Source organism: Juglans microcarpa x Juglans regia, chromosome 6D, assembly GCF_004785595.1.
Source record: "Juglans microcarpa x Juglans regia isolate MS1-56 chromosome 6D, Jm3101_v1.0, whole genome shotgun sequence".
Lineage (NCBI taxonomy): Eukaryota > Viridiplantae > Streptophyta > Magnoliopsida > Fagales > Juglandaceae > Juglans > Juglans microcarpa x Juglans regia.
In genome coordinates, this window is record NC_054604.1 from 22,749,985 (window position 1) to 22,771,134 (window position 21,150).

At 36.1% G+C, this 21,150-nt stretch overlaps 1 long non-coding RNA gene across 1 annotated transcript; it reads left to right on the top strand.

The window, feature by feature from the left end:
* Positions 1–7,936: 7,936 nt before the first annotated feature.
* Positions 7,937–12,867, top strand: LOC121236069. Its single transcript, XR_005934651.1, has 2 exons — positions 7,937–8,134; positions 12,765–12,867. It is a non-coding gene; the product is annotated as an uncharacterized LOC121236069 (long non-coding RNA).
* The last annotated feature ends 8,283 nt before the right edge of the window (positions 12,868–21,150 follow it).

Consider the following 21,150-nt stretch of genomic DNA (forward strand, 5'->3'; position numbering starts at 1 on the left):
CATCATCTACCTACAAAACACCTTGACCCTCAAGACCCAATACTGGCTGCTCACCATGCTCCACGATCAGAGTACCCCCTTCAACCTTAACTTCCACTACCGGCTTCACAGATTTTCTTCCCCAGACTTACCCTCCCTTGGATTGATTCTTCTTGGTATCTCTACCCATTCTGCAAGTCCTTTGATTATGTCCCTGTGATCTACAGGCCCAACAATAAGCAGTCCAAAACAATATCTTGTCTCGTAAATAATCTCGTCTTATACTCCTTGGCATTCCTGGTATACCGATCCAAAAATAAGAAATGGGCTCTTTTGATGCATTTATCTCAAAACAAATTCTTGCCCCATCCGTTCTTGTTGCACAAAAAGTTGTATTATCACATCGGATAAACCGTCCAATCAGTGCTGTAAGCATTTTCAATATCGACATATTATAAAAACTAGGAGGAAGACCGGGCAAAAAGACACATACTGGAACACATGGTGGTTCACTTTCTTCATCAAAGTCCGGCGTCCATGCAAATTGCCAGTAGGGAACACCATTAACATCGCATGACTCTTTGAAGAAAGCTTTGTGGAAGTCTGCTTCATTGGACATTCGAACAAACATATTTCTTGGCTTTTGCATCGATGACACCATAGGAGCACTAGCCAATCCCCACCGACTTTGGATGAAGCCACAAATGGCATCTAGAAAAGGCCTCTGCCGCAAGAATTTCAAGACTAACGAGAATTTAAAAGGCTGGGCAGTGCGATCCAACTCTTCCACAGAAAAAGGAAGCAAAACTCCCTATCGATCAGCTTTGACGAACGAAAAGCAACGTCCATCTCAAGAAGCGATTGCAGAACCATGGAGACCAGTTCAGAGAATGACCTCTGATGGCCTGCTAAGTTTGGCAAGGCATCAACGGCCGCCATGCAGAGGGTGCCAAACATAAATGTAGTGACGACGGCACCAAATCCTTAGAGGATTCAGTGCGTACTTGATGTCCTTACCTCTGTCGGCGTGACTACGGCAACGGGCGAGAGGCTAGGGCTTGTTTCTGGATGCCGAGCGGGGCCGCGTCTACTCCTGTTCATGATGTTGCTCTGCCATATTCCCTCCATTTTTTTTACTTTCCAACGAAAGCAAGGATTTGAATATCCCTTCCACGGATGGTATGCTTGCTTCTTGCGTCTTAATGCCAAACTGATGGTTGAATGACAAACCATCACTTTGGTTTCCCTGGTGTGCTGGAAAAGGAATTGAAAAAGGAACCAGACGAACAGCGGGAGACGGACTGGGATGCGGTTTCCCTAGTGTGCCGGTGCTGGTACGAGCTTGACATGCTAGCACAGAAGCACGTGATGATCGCTCTATGCTACATGATGAGCCCCAATCGATTGCGCCGAGGGTTTCGGCATCTCAACTGACTAAAGCTGATGGGGGAGTTGAGGGTCGCGATCTGTACACGGCCGCAAGCCCAACCGAGGGTTGCAATCTCTACAAGCAGCCGAGATCTTCGCACGACAGCTGAGGGTCTGCACGGCAGCCAAGGGCTGAGGGTCGAGGGTCATGATCTTTACACAGCAGCCGAGGGCAATCTGGGTTTTAGTTTTCGAGAGATCGCATGTCTGTGTTAGTGCAAGAGTTTTAGTCCGTCCAAACTCTTCTTTCGTTGAACTTCAATGCCGCATAACTTTACTTCCCCCTTGTATAATCCTTTTGTGGCTAAAACATATTTTTTTTTTTTTCTCTACCCAGCTAGTTGATGGATATATTATTTTTTTAAAAAAAATTAATAAAGCCCTTTCTTCTTCCAAAACTTTATAGATCTTGATGACTTGTACTTTTTTTTTAGGAATCCAAAATATATGTGATCCGTCAATAAGATTTCCTTTGAACTTGTGAACTTCTAATATTATTCACCCAAATTTTATATAAAGTAGTAACACATTTCACAATACATATTTTAAAATGAGGGTTAGTAAAATGATGTTACTTTTATAAGATATTTTATAAAAATATTTTTCATTTGAAAACATATTTGTATAATATATTCTAAAAATATTGTGTATTTATCATTTTTCAAATAGATAAGCTTTTGCTAATTTTTTATAAGTGGTGCTAGGACCAACAAAAGCTCTACCGAATTTTTGTACCAAGAAGTGCAAATTGTTTTTTTTTTTTTTTAAATAATTTTTAAATTCCTTTAAATATTAAAGAAAATCACAAATATATATAAAAACACTTTCTTAATAATTAAATTTAAAAAAAGTAATCGGTATTTTTTTCCCTAGCCACTCTGGCATTTCCCATTTTTTATTGGCGTGCATCGGAGGAAAAAATGTCGACAGGAGGACATGATCTACCGCCAAAGTACAGGTGAGGACAAATTAAAGGACAAAGGCAAAAGACAGAGAGAGACAAAAGAAAGAGACACAAAGAAAGCCGTTTGAAGACGGCCAGAAAGGCAGAAACCCGTCTCCTGAGCCGGCCAGCAATCATTCCATAAAAAGCCCTTCTCTCGTTGAATGACCAACACATCTCTCTCTCTCTCTCTCTCTCTCTCTGCTCCTTCGCGACTTTGTACGATGTAATTGAGAAAGGTTAACTAAATCCCATGGCCAAAAGCACTACTGCAGCTCCTCATTATATCTCTTAAGAAGCTTCGACGAAGGAGCCAGGAGGGTATAATAGTGAAGATATAGGTAAAATTATTTGGGCACATAGTGAAATGAGTTTCGTCATGGATGTGCGCTATCTGGTTCCACCATTTGTAAGCCTCAGTCTTGTGCTCTTCATATCCCAAGACAAACCTTGGGCTGATCAAGATGTCAGCAACATGGCAATTGGCCATCCGGCCATTTTATTGATGGTTGTTGCGGCAAGTCTCATATTGCTTTTCCTTTTCATTTCTCTCAAGCTTTCTCTCACTTTGGAATCAATCCACTTGCGGGTGGGAGATTTCTCAGTTCCATTGACTCTTTCCATGGTGGCCTCACTTATTCTCTCGCTATCACGCTTCTGGGTTGTCTTTCCCATACTTGTTATTGTGTCTCCTTGGTATCCAATGCTTTTGGATGTGTTTAAGCGTTTTATCTATTGGTTTTATCACTCTCTTCAAGAAACTCCTACCCTCATCATCCAATGCATCACCCAACATCAAGAAGAGTTCTTGTATATAGCACCTGATCCTGATCAAGACGACATTGAATTGGCTGAAATTTAAGGGAGCAACGATTAAGATAGAACCAAAACCAGTATATTAGTTCTTTGTGCGGTAAATTAATGGAGATCGATCCATCAGCTCAATATGTTGTATATATGGTACCGTGTTACGTGTAGTAATAATGGATGCATTGTATAGCTCAAGGCATGACTAAGATCTTTCTTTAGTTTATAATAATATATGGGGTGTTTGCGCTAGTGTTGCGTATACTGTAGCTTGTGGGATGATTTTTATTTTTTATTGTCCAAAGGAAATTTCGATTGCGTTTTGCTATTAAAACTAGGTCTATATTCGAGTCTGTTTCGGGAGAGACAGGGTTGTACAAGCTCACTTCAAATATCTCAAAACTCAACTTGAGCCTGACTCGCACACTTTAGGCTGTAGATCGGTTTGTCTGATCTAGGAGTGATGGGTCAAAATTTTTGATCCATAATTTTTTATATATATATATTTTCAGTCCATCATAAATATATATTTTTTAATTCAGTTGGTCGGGTCTAGTCCAGATTGAGAAACTCTTAGATCGGGACCAGATCGGGACTTATCGAAAAGTCTCAATTTTCTATTTCAAGGATCGAAACCGACTGATCTTGGTCTCTAGTTGGTCCGGTTTGGACTGATCAGCTTTCACTCGTACGCACTATAACAAATTTGTTTTTTTTTTCTCGTTAGTGATTTGCCGCATTTAATCAATATTTTTTAAAAAAAAAATTTTCCCGCCACCTTAAACCCTACCTACCTCTCTAAAAATAAGTGGCAACATATAGTATTATACTCGCAATGCAAACTTTTGTCTGAAATACTATTATTTGCACGAATTATCTGTTGTAGCTAAAAGTCTCCTTTTGTCGTAAAAATTATGCCAATCATGGTTACATACCGTTGCAAAAATTGGCCAACAATCTTTTTATAAAAAAGTACACTCCATTATGAAAACATATAAAAAAAAATATTATTTTTAAGTGCAGCTAGCCCATTTTTTTTTTATAAAAAATCTATACAAAATTTATATGTTTAATACTTGTATTTAGCATTAATCCTCTCACAATCACGTCAAATCCAGGGATTAATTTTACCCTTTAACCAGAATTTTTTTTATTGATGCTGCAGCGAGCCGCCGACCATTCCTGCTGACGTTTCACTAGTCGAAATTTTTTTATTTTTTGTTTTATTTTTTTAAAAATTATTTTAATTTTTTTAAACATTATTTTAATATCTTTAGTAATTATGAAAAAAATATACAATTTTTTAGTCATTAAATAAAAAATTCTTGAAAAATAAATAAAATGCATCAGCGATAATATTGAAGATGCAAACTCACCGGTTTATTTAACATTTTCCTATTCTTATAATTTTTTATAAAGTGGCTGATGTGACATTTATGTGTCTTGTCAATATTGATATCAACGCGACTGATATCAAGGCTCTATTTTTTTCGTTGTAAAGCAAAATATTTGTGGAATAATATCTTTTCAGTAATTTGTATTAAGAAAATAAATATTTTACATTTACACTGTCACTAATCTGTTGTTTATTGCAGATAATATTTTTAGTGATTAAAATTTTATTAATAATAGTATGAATGTATCATATTGAAGTTAATTTTTTCTGCATAGCAAATACAATTGGCATGACTACTTTTCACCTCTTGTAACGTCTAGAGTATATTTGGATGTTGAAATGAGTTGAGTTGAGTTGTGATGATAAAATATTGTTAGAATATTATTTTTTAATATTATTATTATTTTAAAATTTAAAAAAGTTGAATTGTTTATTATATTTTGTGTTGAGATTTGAAAAAATTATAATGATAAGTTGAGATAAATTGAGGTGAGTTTAGTAACCAAACGCACCTATAATGTCATATGTGCAATAACCCTAGCCTATAAACACATGAGCCCATTCCACAGAATTATAAACAATAAAACAAATAGAAAATTAAAAAAATAAAGAAGAAGATATTGATTTATGAAAATCAAGTTACTGATCAAATCGACAACACATTCAAATAACAAAATATGTACGTAAGATCTATAGATAAAATATCCATATATCAATAACAAGACACACCCATCAATTATGACATCCGACTATATATGAAAATAATTAAAACCCAGCAAATTCGTCATCTTATTATAAATTTATTAGTAAACTGCTGATTATGTTGACATGGCATGCCACATGTAAGAAAACTGAAAATAAAAATAAAAATGGTTCAAAACCTGAAATATTCGAAAGCGGAATGGGAGAAAGAGAAATGGGACTGCTGGAGTTTGTCAAATTTTCTCTCTTTATAAATTTTTTAATAACGATATGAGAGTTCAGTACTGTAACGTAACCAAGACCACGTGTTCCATGCGTATATGTCACAGGACTCATTATACTCTTTGCCACATTCGAATGAATAATTTGGAAAATGATAGTCTTTTCGTTGGTTTTTATCACTGTAATTTTTTATTTTATTTTTTATTTAGTGATTAAAAAAATATTTTTTAATAATGTTATGATTTTTTTATTTTTTAAAAAAATATTTAAAATTATTAAAAAATACATGTAAAATATATAACATAAAAAAAAAGACTAATTATACCTAACAGTAAACGTAGCACCGTCTAAATAATTTTAATCTTTATCTTATTCTCACATGTTATACATAATTTTTTATTTTTTTATTAACAAATATATAATATAAAAATAAAAAAAATAGAAGAATTCAATTATTTAATAATAAAATTTTATATAATATATAATATAAGATGATGCAGCAAAACACCTTTCAAATTTCCTATTGCTTTCTTTGCCACTTTCAAAAGTCCGGGCATCCCGAGTCCCTCGGACAAAATCTCGTCGGGGGTGGGACCAAGTATCACCAAACTAATCAAACTTCGTACTGCCTCGATTTGGAAACTTGGTTCCCAAAATACAGTCCAACGAGGAGATCGGAAAGGGACATGAAACTGATCTCTAGCCGTTCATTTCGGTAGTTCTATGAAAAGCAAGGGCATGACACGTGTAAGGCTGACTTTGATGCATTAAGGGGCTTAAAATTAATTATTTCCCCTGATCACGATATGTAAAGATAAAAGATTTGTGTTGATACAGAAATACTCTTAATTCATTTTATTTTATCTTATCATTATAATAAAATTTTTTCAAAAAGGTTTAACTCTACAGGATGTATTAAAGATTTGGTGGAACAGTTTCTTTCTACTACTGATCAAACCTTGATGGAGCTTTTTTCTACGACAGCTAGAAGTATTTGGTAGAGAAGGAATAAGATGGTTTTTGAGAATTCTTTTATGCATCCCACGCAGGTTGCAAGATAGGCAGCCATTCATTTGGCAGATTTTAAGGCTGTACAGTTTGGTTCAAAGTAAGAGATCCAGCAATCACAAGACCATCTTTCTGTATGGGTTCCTCCTACAATGAATTTCATCAAAATTAACTGAGATGCGGCACTGAGTGTTACTCATAACAGAATTGGGATTGGCTTGGTGGCTCGTGACCATGAGGGCTCCATTGTGGCTACCAAAAAACTGTCAAAATTTGGTGTATTGGCTCCCCTATTAGTTGAAGCTCCTGGTGGCCTTTATGCAACTGGAATGGCAAAGGAGATGGAACCGCAAGCTGTTTTTCTGGAAGGTGATTCTCAGAGTGTAATTCAAGGCCTTCAGAAGAATGCTGATTGTTGGGATAGTGTGGGGTTGGTCTTACATGATACTAGAGTAATGTTGTCTAGTTTTACGAAATGGCAGGTGGCTTTTGTTAGAAGAAGTGGCAACCAGGTTGCTCACTATCTAGCTAAGGATTCCCTTGAGCTAGCTGAGGATGTGATTGAACTAGTAAATTGTCCAGTTTTGTAATCTGTTTTCCTCTTTTGTTTCTTGATATCAATGAAGTTTGATATTTTCCTCTAAAAAAAATCTCATCATTACAATTTTTTCAAATTTTCATATAAAATATAATAAATAATTCAACTTTTTTAAATCCTAAAATAATAATAATATTAAAAAATAATATTCTAACAATATTTTATTCAACTCATTTAAAATCATCTCATTTCATCTCATCTCATCTTACTATTTAAACGAGTTCTTATACAGTCACCGCTCGTCCCTCCCACTCGATGTGGCATGCCACATGTCATGCCATGTGTAATTATACTAAAAAAAAGTAAAGGAACAAAAACGTAAATGGAGACTTTTCATTGCATTTTTCACATTTCTTTGCATTCCCAGCGACATTGGCCTCAACAAAATCGAAAATGGGGACTTTTCATTGTTTTTTTCTCAATTTCGTGTGAGTTCTCCAGCGACATCAACCTCCAGAGGCAACAATCTTCATGTGAGTTTCCAAGTTCGACATCAGCCTTTATGCGCAGCAGTCTTCCGGCACGCAGCTATAGTCCGCAGCTCCATTTCTGACGTCCACAGCTACCATGAGTTTGTGGCTCCCCAGTTATTATTTATGTGGGTATTTCCATTAACATTCCATCATTTCCTCTTACATTAGGATTTTGTGTATATGATTATCTTGTTGAATTTGACTGTATATTGGGTTCAATTTAATAATTTTCTGGTGATTTCTAGATCTTCTTTATTATGTTCTTTGTATTTGTTTTAAGCCCCGTCAATTTGGGTCACTCCGATTCCTTAGTACTGTGTGCAGATGCATGCAAAATAAAAAGTTGATTAAACTATAAGGAAAACAATTTGGAGTAGGTTGTATCAATTGTGTGGACCTTGGTTTTACAAAACCATGATTCATCATTTCACATTACTTAAGCATGTACTCTCTCTCTCTCTCTCTCTCTCTCTCTCTCTAGTTTTTTTGGGTAGGTAGGCATATGGTCTTCTCCATGCCATTAACTCATTTATGAGCACAAAGAGGTAGCAGTAAGGTGAAAGATTGCAGGCAAAAAAGTATAATGAATGAAAGCACCACATTAGATGATCAACAATCAACTACACATGATTTCAGCAAACATATCCCTCCTAAGTTGCAACATGTTAACTGATATGCTATGCTTGGAAAGTCTAGGTTGTTAGCTGTATAGTCAAATGTATATTCTCCTTTATTGTAGCACTCTTTTAATTCTTTCTATTTGCATAGTTTCCTTAGTCTTGCAATGATTCTATACATGTGAATAATAAGCACCCTCTCTACCCTTACCCTGTCTCACAAAATGTCTCAAATTATATTTCTCTCAAACTTAACTCCTCAAATTTTCTACTCAGGAAAATCCAGATGTTAAATATACTCAAGAGTTATGACCTTCAAGGCTTCATCATGAGTGAGATTCAAATTCCATCTCAATTCCTCTTTGATGAGTCATCTACATCTCATACTAATCCACTCTATTTAAAGTGGTGTAGGTCTAATAGATTGGTTAAAGGCTGACTTACAACCACACAGTATGAGGAAGTTTTGGGAATTGTTGTTGGTTTAAACACTACCTCAAAGGTTTGGAGTGCTCTTGTTCATGCTGTTGCACGAGTATCTTCAGACCGTAGTCTTGCACTTAAGCAAAGACTTTCATCCATCACCAAAGGATATGATTCCTTGAGTGAATACCTAGGAAAATTCAAGACTATTTGTGATGAGCTTGCTGCTATTGGCAAGCCAGTTTCTGAGCACAAAAAGTCATGGTAGCTTCTCAATGGCCTTGACAAGGAATTTGAGGTCTTCACAGCCACAATGCTTAGGCCACCTGTTCCTGCCTACTTTGAAGTGGTTACATTACTGGAGACCTATGCTAATAGATACAAGCTTGATACTCCTCCCTCATCCATGGTCTTCTATGAACATAAGACATTTAAGCACAAGAAACAAAATGGGAATTGTGGTTCATTTACTTCCAAGGGTCGTGGCTTTGTCCAAGGACAAACCAATGGATCCAAAGCACCCGATCAATATCAAGGTCAAGCCTCCAATTATCAGTCTCAAGGTTCAACCAACAGAAAATTTGAAAACAAAGAAGAAATTATCTGTCAGATTTGTTATAAAAGAAATCACACCGCTCTTAAGTGTTTCAATCGTTTTAATCATTCTTTTACAAATGATAACCTTCCTCAAAGTTTTGTAGCAATAAAAATGGAGGAAATTCCAGAAACTTCATGGCATCTTGACACTGGTGCCACTACTCACATGATTGCAAATCAAGGTACTCTTCATTCTTTGATTCCATATATTGGTCATGATGGTATAATGGTTGGAAATGGCAAGGTTTTGCCTATTACACATATTGGTCAAGCCATCGTTGGCCCTTCTCAACCTCCAATTCATTTAAATGATGTTCTCGTGGTAGCTGACATTAAGAAAGATTTGCTGTCTGTTAGTAGGTTAACCTCAGATTATCCATTGAAATTTGAGTTTGATGGACATGATTTTGTGATAAAGGATAGGATAACACAAAAGACAGTGGCAACAGGGAGGAAATAGAAGGGTCTATACACTTTTAATGATGTTGCCTCTACTCTTCCAAATAAAGAGACCTATTTCTCTTCTAGATTTAGATCCACCAATAAAGAGAATTGTCACTTAAGGCTGGGACATCCAAATTCAAGAATTCTGGACTATCTTTGTAATAAGAAGTTTATTACCTTTGATTCCAAACAAAATTCCTCTGGAATTTGCATAAGTTATCAAATAGGAAAAACTTACAAATTACCTTTTCTTTCTAGAGAGAGTACTATCAATGTTCGTTTTTCTAAAATACATTGTGATATATAGGGACCAGCTCCCACTCTTTCTAGGGAAAAATATACGTCCTATGCTATTTTCATTGATGAAGCTACCAATTTTACATGGTTGATCCCTCTTAAGCATAAATCTAGCCACTTTTCAGCATTTCCTCAATTCCATATGTTTATCACTTGCCAATTTAATGCCAAAACTCATGTTTTCCAAAGTGATGAAGGAGATGAGTATAATGACAAGAACCTCATTGCCTATTTTCACAAACATGGCATACTTCATCAATCTGCCTGTCCTAAGACCTCAGACCAAATTGGCAAAGCTGAAATGAACCATCGTAGTATAACAAAATTGGGTTTAACTATGATGTTCCATGCCAAACTTCCATCTAGGTTTTGGTTAGACTATTTTTCAACTCCTGCTTTCCTACTTAACAGGCTGCCATCTCTTGTGCTTAACATGGACTCACCTTTTTTTAGGCTCTATGGTAAGCATCCAGACTATAGCATACTTCGTACCCTTGGGTCTAGATGCTTTCCCTATCTTGGAGACTATAGGTTAACTAAGCTTCAACCAAAATCACTGCCATGTGTTTTTATTGGCTACAACACCAAACATAAAGGCTACAATGCCTTTATCCACCCATTGTAGAATCTATATCTCGAGGCATGTTGTATTCGATGAATCTGTCATGCCATACTCTCAGCTAACTATGTTGTATGACTCCCTTCCTGTTGAAGGTGACCTTTCAAGCTTTATTGAATGGCACAAAGATAACCCTTTGGAAAATATATTGCAACCATCACCTTCTGCCTTTGCTCTTACTCTATCATCCTTAATTCTAACTGAGAGTATTCCTACATCATCTTCTACAATTCCTACTTTCAATGCACAAGCAGATTCCTTGCAAAATTCACCATCTAAGAATTCTACTGAACCTGTAGTGGAGGCACCACCAGCACCACATCCAATGCAAACCAGATCTAGATGGGTATCTACAAACCCAATCCACGTTATGCAAACTTGCATACTATGGTGCCTATTCCTGCTGAACCAAAATCCATCAAATCTACAGAAAACACCCTGGATGGTCTGCTGCAATGGAAAAAGAATTTTATGCACTTGTTGTGAGTAACACTTGGGAACTAGTTCCAAGAGCTGCTGATATGAATATAATTGGATTGAAGTGGGCTTATAAAGCTAAGCTAAGAGCAGATAGTACACTTGAGAGTCTTAAAGCTCGACTAATTGCTAAGGGATTCAGTCAAGTTGATGGTGTGGATTTTCTAAGACATTTTCACATGTTGTGAAGCCTACTAGCATTCGTATAGTTCTCACACTTGCCACTGTTAAACACTGGAAACTTCATCAATTAGATGTTAAGAACGCTTTCCTACATGGCTTTCACAATACTCCAGTTTATATGACCCAACCACCAGGCTATGTAGATCAAGATCATCCTCTGCATGTGTGCAAATTAAATCGAGCCTTGAATGTCCTCAAACAAGATTAGTGATTTCCTTCTACAACTTGGTTTTTATTCAAGCTCAGCAAATCCAAGCTTATTTACTCTCACTCAAAACATGGGGTACTAATTCTTCTATTATATGTAGATGATATGGTGGTGACTGGTAACAATCCACAAAGAATTCAGAGGCTAATTTCATAGCTCAGTACTTAATTCTCTATCAAAGATCTTGGTTTTCTTCATCATTTTCTGGGAATTGAAGTACATAAACTTGGTCCAGATTTGTTTTTATCTCAACACAAGTATATTGTGGACTTACTGACTCGAGCAAATATGCATGAGTGCAAGCCCTTGTCTACTCCTATGCCCTCAAAAGGCCAACAACCTTCTGCTTCTAATACATTGTTTCCTGATGTGACAACTTATAGAAGTCTTGTTGGTGGTTTGTAGTACTTAACCTTTATAAGACCAGATATCTCCTTTAGTATCAACTATGTTTGCTAGTTCATGAAAGCACCAACACTGAGTCATTTTCAACTTGTTAAGAGAATCTTATGATATTTGCAAGGTATTGCTACTCTTGGCATACATATTCTATCAAATAACACTTGATCTATATGGTTTTTCTGATGCTAATTAGGCTGGCTGCCCCACTACAAGAAGATATACTTCAGGTTATTGCACATTTCTTGGGAGTAATTGCATCTCTTGGAGTGCAAAGAAGCAGCCTACAGTGGCTAGATCCAGTGCAAAAGCTAAGTATAGGGCTATGGCCTGTACTACAGCTGAGTTAACATGGTTGTGAATCCTTCTAAGAGATCTTGGAGTACCATTAACAAACGCCCCAGCTCTAGAATTGTGATAATATGAGTGCATTGTTTATGACTGTTAATCCTGTTCTACATGCTCAAACTAATTATATAGAACTTGATTACCATTATGTCAGAGAAAGAGTGACACTCGGTTCCTTGGAGACCAAATATGTTACATCTCTTGATTAGCTTGTAGATATATTTACTAAAGCATTACTCAAAACTCCATTCAAGGAGCTGAGAAACAAACTTGGCCTCTGTTACCTACCACGACCATGTTTGAAGGGGATTATAAGGAATGAAAGAACCAAATCAAATGATCAACAATCAACTGCACATGATTTCAGCAAACATATCCCCCTTAAGCTGCAACATGTTAAGTGATATGCTATTCTTGGAAAGTCTAGGTTGTTAGCTATATGGTCAAATGTATATTCTCCTTTATTGCAGTATTCTTTTAATTATTTCCATTTGTATAGTTTACTTAGTCTTTCAACGATTCTATATATGTGAATAATAAGCACACTATCTATCTCAACACGTGAAATTGTATTTTCTCAAAACATCTTCAAAAAGATTGTAAATAGCATAATGAGTTTTTGGTAGTTAGAAGGACTAGCTTTTGATTATCTTGTTTGGATAAATTGACTTTGCTATTTGTTTATGTTGTTATCTGCAATCTTAGTTTTCTTTTCTATATATGCTTGTGCACATTTGGGAAATTGCCAGCCTTCATTCCTTAATATCAAGATGAACCAACTCTTATTTTTCGTGAAAATTGTAATTCAACGGTGGCAAATATATTTATTAAAAAAAAAAGTATATGTAATATGTAGAGATGCAAGCAAGAAGAATTCTAGTGCAAACAAATATAGAGGTGTAAATGGTATTGATTATGGTGCATGGGAAATGATAAAAATATATTTATAAATTTAACCTAAATCAGAGAGAACAATTATGTCAATGCAATAAGAGTCCTCAATGTTTTATTTTGGTGAAAAACTGGAAATTCTCACCTGCACACTCTTCAAGTGTGCATCCTTATATGCCTTAGTCAGCTTCTGCACATAAAAACAAAATTGTATGTGTATTAAATACTAACCATTTGATTTGGAATACTAATAAACAAAATTTTAATAGTATTTGAATATGATGAACTACATATTCAAATGATGATTTTTTTTAATATGGTTGTAACTTGTTTGATAATTTAAAGGCTAGACTTGCAATAGATTTTGGCATGGAGGTGCAGAATATGAGTATGATGAAGTAGGTCATGCAAATTATGAGTATGATGAGGTAGGACCTACAAATAATTAGTGATTACATTTGACACAACATACCTAACTAATGCGTACAAGATGCCATTTGCACTGTTTGTTAGTGTGAACCACCATGGTTAGTCCATCCATAGAGAGACAAGTTTTTGGCGCCGTTACTGGAGACTAATAGCGAATTTTAGAGCAAACCTATCGCTGCTGAGAGGATGTTTTATTGAGTTGTGTATAAGGGAAGACTCTTCCAATCAAGCTCAAGATCATAAGACTTGATTTATAGGCTGAAAATATGCTTCTAATAGCAAACAAATATTCTATAATAGCTGGAACAATCACGTGTAAATGTGCTGTAACTGTTAGGCTTAATTTTAGTTTTCTTACCTAGAATAAAGTCTGTGTACTTGTATATATTTTGATACAATCAATTGAAAAAAGTGTGTGAAAATTTTTCCCTTGACATCAATAAAAATCTCTGTGTTCATATCTATCAAAACTTCATCATGGTATCAGGAGAGCCATCCTTGAACGAGAATTCGATCCCCCACTCTAAAAGTACCTATAACCTGATCACAACTCCACCCTTTCCAACAGAAATTCCTCTTATTGCTCTCAATATCACTTCCCAGATCAATGAAAAGCTCACACCCTTCACCTTTCCTCAATGGCATGCCCAGTTTGAAGCACTCCTCATTGGATATAATATCCTTAACTATGTTACTAGAGATAAGCCTTGCCCTAAACCCAATGATTCCTCCACTTCTGCTCACCAAAGAACTCACTAGATAAGACAACATAAACTTATCCTCAGTGCCATTCTGGCATCCACAACCACCACCATAAACACCCTTCATCTCCATTGCCAAAACCTCCTAAGAAGCATGGCAAAAATTACACACAATGTATGCAAGCAAGTCCCGGACTAGGGTAATGCAACTTAAAGAGGAACTTACTCTGATCAAAAAGGGACATCAGACGGTTCAAGAGTACCTGCACACCGTCAAATCTCTCGCAGATGAAATCTCCCTCATCAATCATCCAATCTCTAAAGATGACCTAACGTTTTACATACTCAATGGTCTGAGCGCTGATTTTCGCAAGATTGTAGCTCTTATTAGCGCACGGGAACGCCCATTCACCTTTAAGGAATTACATGACCTTCTTGTAGGTCACGATGCTTACCTACACCGCCTTGAAGCCACCTCTCAGTAGCTGGTCATCTCCGCCAACTACTCTAATCGGCAATCTAGTCCCAGTTCTTCCTCTGGAGGCCACTCTTCTAAGGGCTTCTCAAAGCCGAATGGTTCTAATCGCAGCAATGGAGCTCCACAAAACAACAACTCCTCGGCCTAATACCGTAATAACAGTGGCCCATGAGACAATAGGAAGAATAAGCCCAATGGCCAGCGACGTTACACACCCAAATGCCAACTTTGTGAACAATTGGGCCATACTGCTAAATATTGCCCTCGTGACCAATTTATTGCTGCAACGGCAAACTGTGCCTCAACTGTACCAGCCCAAGACATAAAGTAGCTTATAGACTCGACAGCCTCCCACAATATCACTGGTGATTTAGCTAATTTATATGTCCATTCTAAATATGATGGAACTGACGAGTTTGTCGTCAGTGATGGTTCAGGTTTGCATGTCTCTCACATTGGTTCATTGGTTCTTCATTCACCCACACGCACTTTTAATCTAAATGATACCCTTTGTGTTCTCAATATACGAAAAAATCTTATCTTCGTCCATCATTTTACAACTCAAAATCGTGTTTTTGTTGAGTTTCAACCTTCCTTTTTTCTTGTTAAGGATCAGACCACGGGGCGGTTCTACTCAAAGGTGCATGTGAAAATGGTGTTTACACCCTACTGGAGTCAATGGTGAAATCTTCTCCAAAAAGGGTTGCCAACGTGCATGAAAGGACCTATGTTGATGGGTGGCACAAACGTCTTGGACATCCATCTCATAAAATTGTCCAACAACTTCTCAACTCTCTTTCTCTTCCAATAAAAAAAGAAAATGTTTCTCACCTTTGTACTTCTTGTTCTGTTAATAAAGCCCACAAACTACCATTCCGGCAAAATAGTCTTCAAAGTCATGCACCACTTGACTTAGTTATATTGATGTTTGGGACCCTCCAATTCCATTGGCATTGATGGATCATGTTATTATCTCATTTTGGTTGATCATTTCACAAAATATATTTGGTTTTATCCTATGGAAACAAAATCTGGTGTTAGCACAATATTCCTTCAATTTAAACACCTTGTTGAAACCAGATTTCAATCCAAAATCAAAACCATTTATTCGAATAACGGTGGTGAATTTGTGGCTTTAAAAAAATATTTTTCAATTCATGGAATAAGCCACTACACAACTGCTCCTTATACACCGCAACAAAATGGTGTTTCTGAGCGTTGCCACCGTCATTTAGTGGAAACGAGCCTCACTCTATTACATGATGCTTCACTATCCTCGAAATATTAGCCCTATGCTTTTTCCATTGCGGCATATCTTATCAACCATTAACCAAGACAGTTTGGGATGAGATTAGAGAGGGAGTAAAAAATGATCTAAGTTGCAAAGAGGTGATGGAGAAGTTAGATGTGGATTCTAAGGGAGTAGAAAATTATGAGATGAGTGATGGGCTTTTAAAATACAAGGGAGAGTTGTGGTGCCGAGTGTGAGTGAGCTTAGAAGGAAGATCTTGAGCCACTTTCATGATTTCAATGAAGCTGGACATTTGGGGGTGTACCGTACTTGGGTAAGGGTGGCTAATTTGTTTTATTGGGATGGCATGAAAGGAGAGGAGAGGGAGTATGTGAGGAGGTGTAACACTTGCCAAAGAGTGAAGAGTGAGAGTAGCAAGCCCAAGGGGTTAATGCAACCCTTACCGATCCCTACTTAAACTTGGGAGGATGTTACTGTAGATTTTGTGGAGAGGTTGCCACTCTCAAATGGTTGTGATAGGGTGCTTGTGGTGGTGGACCGCTTGACCAAGTATGCACACTTCATTGCAATGGTACATCCATATACGGTCAAGACTATTGCTAAACTTTATGTGGATCAAGTGATGAAGCTTCATGGGATGCCGAGAAGCATAGTGACCGATAGAGACCGTGTCTTCATGAGCAACTTTTGGAGGGAGTACTTCAAAATGCATGGGACAGAGTTGGCCCGAAGTTCAACATCCTCCAAACCGATGGCTAAACGGAGGTGACCAATCGGACTCTTGAGCAATATCTTAGGTGCTTTGTGCACCAATACCCGAAGAGGTGGGAAGAGCATTTGGCATGGACTGAATTTTGGTACAACACATCATACCACCGGTCTATCAAGATGACATCATTTGAGGCACTTTATGGGAGACCACCACCAGTGCTTGCAGCCTATGAAATGGGGAGTTCACCAAATGATTTGGTGAATATGGAGCTTAGAGAGAGGAATCAAGTCTTGAAGGAACTCAAGAATAATTTAGCACATGCTCAAGACCAAATGAAGAAGCACTTTGACAAAGGGAGGAGAATGGAGTCTTTTGAACCGGGTGAGTGGGTATTTCTCAAGTACCTACCAAGAGAGCGCAAGGCATTATCCAAAGCAACATTGAGCAAGTTGAGGGCTAAGTATTTTGGCCCATATCAAGTATTGGAGAAGTGCGGACAGCTTGCATACAAGCTAGACCTACCGGTTGGGGTTCACATTCATTCTATTTTTCATGTCTCATGGCTAAGGAGGATGGTTGGAGATCCAACTAAAGTGGTGAGTGAGATGCCCGTGGTGGATGAAGAGGGAAGAATGGCAATCCAACCCGAGAAGATCATGGAGTATAGGCTTGTGAGGAAGGGTGGCCAAGTAAGAACTGAAGCCTTGGTTCAATGGAAGGGGTTTCCAACCGAGAATGATACATGGGAGATTGTTCGGGTTCTCAAGGAACAATTTCCAGATTTGGACCTTGAGAACAAGGTCGGTCTTGAAGGAGAGAGGATTGAGTGAGATGCAAGACGAGCCATTCGCAATGCCACTAGGCGGGCTAGGTGTGCCGAGCCTAGAAGGGTTGCATTGGGTTGCATGCATGGCTCGGGTGGTGAGGTGATGGGCGCCCAAGACAAGTGCAACTAGAGGAGTCTCAAGTGTTGGCCGATTCCTTGATTTTAGGGATTGGATGACAAGATGACAAATCCCTTAATTTTAGGGAAGTGGGTGCCGGTCATATGTCGTTTAATTTAGGGATTTATCTATTATCATTTGTTTAAGATATTTCCTAGTTTATTTCCTTTACTTTAGGAGTTGTTGGGTTGTTTCCTTTATTTTATGAGTTGTTGGGTTGTTTCTTTAATTTTAGAAGTTTGACTTGTTTTGGGATAGTAATTTCAAATTTCAAAAGAAGTTGTTAGAGGGAATAAGAGGGGGAAGGCTAACCGAACCATAGCACAATTTATTTGGGTTTTTGCATTGTAATTGATTATGCTATTTGGAATGAATGAGAATTTTCCCTTCTAATCTTTCGAGAATTGAGTGTTAATCGGTGCAAAACTGCAAGTGCACAGTATCGTAGTTTTATAGTAAAGTGATGAGAAGAGTATCATTCTCAGGGATTGGTAACTTACTTTTGACAAATACTGAAATTATACTAATCTCGACTTTATTTAGAAAAGTCAGTAAGATTTTTGTAATTGTAAATTAAAATAAAATTAATTCAAAGAAAATACTCAAAGGAAAAAAAAATATATTGTTCAAAGATCAAATCAATGGGAAAGAAAACTTCTAGGAAATCGATTTCACCTAATTCTTCACTATGCTTTACTCATCTAACTAATTGAATTTAATTCTCTCTATTTGTAAGCAAATCTCCACAAACATCCAAAAGCCTCTTTCGATAGTCAATTGAAAATTATTCTTGTTCATCATTTTACACGAGAGTATGCAAATTAATAAAGCAAGAAAGCAATAAGACCAATGATTTTAATATTACATAGGTTCATATAAGTCTTTCGATCTCTATATTTACTTATGCCGAAATATCCAAGATCTATCCTATAATTCCTTCTTTCGACAGCAAATCATAAAATTAAAATCATCTAATTAATGGCTAGTTAATTAGAAGCAATAAGCTCAAAATAAATCAGACAAATATAGAAGAGAATTATTTCAAATTAAAATAGAAAAGTAAGCATAGTTCAGAACTAGATTACATCATTTTCTTAAAATAAAGAAAATTTAATTCATACTAAAAATTAAATTTAACATAAACGAATTCATCAAATTTTTTTGAGAGAAAAATAAAAAAAATAAATATTAAAAATGCTTCTCGCAGTCCAAGGCTCTCGATCGAAGCGTCAGTCCGTGCGTCAATCGCAGCGTTGTCTGCTTCCTTTTTTTTCTTCTTCCGTTCTCTCTTTTCTTCTTTCGTTCGTCCCCCTTCCTTTTGGTCTTTTTTTTTTCTTTTTACGTCGGTCTACTTTTTTTTTTTTTTTTTTTCTTTTCCTATACACATCATACGGTGGTAGTTGGTAGACTAAGTCAAGTCCATTCCTACCATTACATCACGTCTCTTCCTTTTGAATTTGATGAATATATTTTATTTATTTATTTATTTTAATTTTTCTCCTCCAGATAGTTAGATGCCAATAGAATAGATTCAAATCACTTCTCTTTGCCAACGTCTCTTCCTTTTGAATTTGAAAATCTTCTTACTATAGCATCTTAAAAAATTTAACTTGATCTTTATTCCCAATTAACACTGTTGATCAATTCTTATATTTGAATCGATTTTCATTTAAATATGAGAGTCTTTAGACAATAGGCTTCTAAAATTTAGATCTTTTTTTTTTTTTTCAAATCTGAAATAAATTTAAATGATGACAATGAAACCTAAAATCAGTAAAAATAAATAAAATTAAACTAAAGTTTAAAGTTAAGAAGTGATAAAATATACTAAATTTTGCTAGTCATCAAACACCCCCAAACTTACAACTTTGTTTGTCCTCAAACAAAAATAAAAGAAAATAAAAGACCACTATAAACTATCAACTTGACCCCATAGAGAAGTTTCATCACTCCTAAGCCATGATCTGAATTAGATATCATCACTAGTATCTTACTCTTTAAACATCAAAGATAGAAGAAAAATCAATAAAACATTTAGCAATTTGTCAAGTGAGATTTAAGCGTTTACTTCAACCTAAAGCTAAGACCTTGAGTGTGTGTGTGAGATAGTCAATTTAACTCCAAACCATCTGTAAATTCAGATAAAAGTAGAACAACTAAAATCAGAACAATTCTCTCAAAACTTAACCCCATAAGTCCAATTTTCAAAAATCCTCTCCACTAATGTAGTCAAACACCAAAATCAGAGATCAAAAGGTATTTAATCAAGGTTTTAATGACAGGCCACAAGGTGAAGGCTAAGAAAGAAATAGATGTGGAAAATCAAAGTAAACTGGGAAAATACTTGATGGAAAGAACAATGAAAGAGATATCCACATGATTCAAACCATTACTCTTTCTCAATTATATGCTCATACTTGTGATATTATTGTTTTTGTAATCAATGAAGTAGTACCAAGTACACCTTTAACAAAATTTGAAGTGATCCATACTCCACTTAGTGAGTTTTCTCTCTCTCTCTCTCTCTCTCTCTCTCTCTCTCTTTCCTTTTTTTTTTAACTATGATGGATAAATCACCTCTGAAACCTAGCAATAATACTTGTTTTTCTTTTTCTTTTTCAGCCTCCCACATTTTTTGTTCAGCTACCTCAATTCTTGTAGCCTTTTAAAATCTTCAACCTCTTCAACCCTTTTTTTTTGTTCATTTTTTTTTCTTTTTTCTTTTTTCTTTTTTCTTTTTTCTTTTTTCTTTTTTTTTCCCACACACTTAGATCAAATAGAGCATAATTTCATTTGAACTAACTTTCTCCTTAAATGTAAATTTCCACCAAAGTATTTTCTCAAACTGTAAAAGGTAAATCATGATTTTTCCGGCTTAGAACGGGAATAGTTTATGTAGTTAAAAGAACAAATAAAGGCTTATGTAAAATAAGGCTCAAGAGGGTTGACTATGGAAATACACCATGTAATGATGGCATGATAATCAGGACGACTGGGAAAGCTTTTTGGTTATAACAAAAAAAAAATTTGCCTAGATCATTTCTCTAGTATTTGGTATCAACTAGGATTTCGCCTCAAGGATCCATCAACAGATTCTAGAGCAAAGCAAGATTGAACTTCCCTGACCCAGTTAATTCAACTCATTCTCTTCATAAGCAAAATGGAATAAAGAAAAAAAAAATGACTATGTGCTCAATTATGTTCAAGGTCAAAGGTTTAAATCAAAGTACCCACAAAACTCTGCCTGACATAAAAGAAATTTTTGAAAATTTTTCTCAATGCTATCCTCAATCAAAAATTTCAGAGTCATAGAGAATTCAATCATACTCAAATACATATTTGGTAAAGGAATTCAACAACTCGAGACTTATAAAATCACAAGTAAAATAAAATAAATAGCAAAAAAGAACACCAAGTGATTATAGGAGTTTACACCCCTAAACTTAAACTAAGCAATGTCCTTATTGTAATGCAAAAGTGAGAAAATTTGAAGAAATGAAAGGAACTTCCCTGGTTTCATGGTGAATCAGTCATAGTTTATAATTTTTAGCTCTTTATTCATGCTAAATAAACCT